This window comes from Stegastes partitus, unplaced genomic scaffold (assembly GCF_000690725.1).
Source record: "Stegastes partitus isolate 25-593 unplaced genomic scaffold, Stegastes_partitus-1.0.2 Scaffold1049, whole genome shotgun sequence".
NCBI lineage: Eukaryota > Metazoa > Chordata > Actinopteri > Pomacentridae > Stegastes > Stegastes partitus.
In genome coordinates, this window is record NW_007578780.1 from 97,145 (window position 1) to 99,767 (window position 2,623).

Genomic DNA, 2,623 nt, shown 5'->3' on the forward strand with positions numbered 1-2,623 from the left:
TGGAACCATACTCTATATTTTAAAGCTTCTATTGGTGCCAATCACTAGAAAAAAGAAATTAGTAATGAAACATAAATGTTTTATGGTTGGTGGAAACACTGACCAGGACTCCAGACTGCATTTGCCACAAGTTGCGCAACTGGTGGAAGTGCATGATGATCATGAAGCTGTTTTAGTGTCGCTGTAACCGGTAGCTAGTGTGTTAACCCTGTTCAGGACTTCTGGGCTCTTTTGGACCCCAGGCCATTTGGTTTAGGTGAAAGGTACTGTTTAGTTTTTTATTAGTGAAGAAGATTTTTTTTTAAACATAAAAAGAGGGACATTTGTTGTGCATTTGGAACCAAAAATACGTCAACTTATCAGAAAATGTATTGAACATAGTAGAAAAGCCGATAATGAATACCAACAAATATTCTGCACATTTTCTTCTTCGTACATGAAAGTCCTGAATAGGGTTAACCACAGCCGTGGAAAGTACTACTTCTATAGCTTCAGTGTTTTGCGGTATTTACGCTTAGAAATGAGGTATTCTCGTGAAAAACGGAGCGCACGTGCATTCGCCATTTTTCCTCTCATAGAGAAGTCTGCATGTAGGAAAAAATCGCGGTCTCATTTTGGACAAATCTGACATTAGAACGCTCTAGTTTACTCTTTTCACATTTGTCCGAGCAAACAAGCAGCAGCTACCGCAGCCTGCAACGTGTGGCGTTTAGGGAGCATCTGTAAATCATAGCGTCCATTGATAAGAAAACGTTCAGCAAGTCACATGTTTCGCCTGTGACCTGGTGGGAGGTGCAACCAGTGAAACCAGTGTCACTCCCATCATATAGTTGGTTTGCATTATCAAATGCACCACTGGAGACCACATGCTACGTATCAACGAGTCTGCAAGATTACAGGACTCGAGCTACATTATTCCTCAAGTTATGACTCTTAAAACATTGTTCCACGAGTTGTCGTGAAGGAAAAATGGACACGACCCCACCACTTTTTTAAAAATGTTGAACGCAAAAGCTAATGTTACCTTTGAGCCCAGATCAATCAGCACTTTGGGTCGGACGTGAGGAACTGACCCGCAGCAGTAGACAGTCAGAGTTTACCAACAGGCTTTACTGAGGAGAAGAGGACGGCATACGGGTGACTCAGTTCAGACCATCGGCTCAGTGTCTGAGACGCTGAAACGCAATGATCTCGGCGCTACGAGGCCTAAGAGGCTTTCCTGCTCATCCCGTCGTCTATTGTTTAACTGTGTAGGTTTAACCCAAAGCCGTCTTTACTTTAAACCGCAGTGCTGATGAAAACGCTGCGATACCGTCGGCCTGAGAGCACAACAGAATCTAATGTTTTGTCCCTGTGTGCCAAGAGGTTGTTCATCACTTGCTTTGGCGTCGGTTTGAACCTGACTCTCATCTTCACGTTTCCTTCGGTGACACCAGCCGAGGCCAGATTTGGAAACGCAGTATCGCCGCACGGTGCCCTGCGTGGCGTCAGTGTCTCGTGTGAGGCTGTTTTATTTTTCGGATTTTTTTTTATTACTCAATGATAAACGCTGGTTGATGAATGCGGGTCGGCCTCACACCAACAAATCTGACTCACTGTAAATAAAGCTTTGGCCGACGTTCAGAGCGGGAGATCTTTTCCTCTCATGTTTCACCACAATATTCCTGGACGAAGCCTTAATTTACATCATTTAATCTCGTAATTATTCGTCTTAGCCAAAGAGTGCGGCAGCATTTAGAAGAAGAGGGCGTCTCAAGTGTTCCCGATTTTGAAGAAACAAAATCAATGCTCACATTCTGTCTTAACAGCAAAACTCTGTGGATATAATACTCTGCTAACTTCACAGCACCAAGTCGCTGCAGCGTTTTCAACCCTCGGGACCAGAACACGCCGGAATGTTGATGACATATTGTCGTATCAGCCGAGGTTTGAAGTTTTTCTGTCATGAAATACGGGCAGAACATACAGGGAAAAAAAAGATGGAGGCATGGGAACGGGGAGACGTGGGGACACGAGAACAGAGGAGTGGGGCTGATGGAGAGAACAAAGGGCAGCAGATAAAAAAAACAAAAAAAAAACGAAATGTGACAGATGATGTTACGAAACTCTCCCTCGCCCGTTAAATCTCAGTGACAGCGAATGTAGCTGCGACACAAAGACAGAGAGAGAGACAAAGAATCACAGAGTGTGTGAAACATGGACAGAGAACGAGACAAAGAACTTTCTGTCCCGGGGTCAAGAACATCCGTCCTCATCAACAGCCCAGAGACGGAGCCAACGAGAGCCAAAGAGTCGGATAAAAGGTTAGACGAGAAGAGAGAGAGGAGGTACACAAGCAAAAAAAAAAGGAAGACGAGAGATGAGGACTCGATTATGTCAGGAGTGAGGGAGATGAGAGGGATGTTTGTTTTTCTTCCCCTCGACTTCTCACTCAGGGCGTCAACTAAACTCTCGCTTTCACAGTTTGAGACTTTTTGCGGAAGAGGAAGGAAAAGAGCTGCAGAGAAGAAGTAATGAAGATGAAGGGAGAAGAAATGGGGGCATCTGAGGTGGAGGAACAGTTGATTCACCATCACAGAGCATTTACAAACAACCTGAGAGATGAGGGATGAAGCTGGTTTTT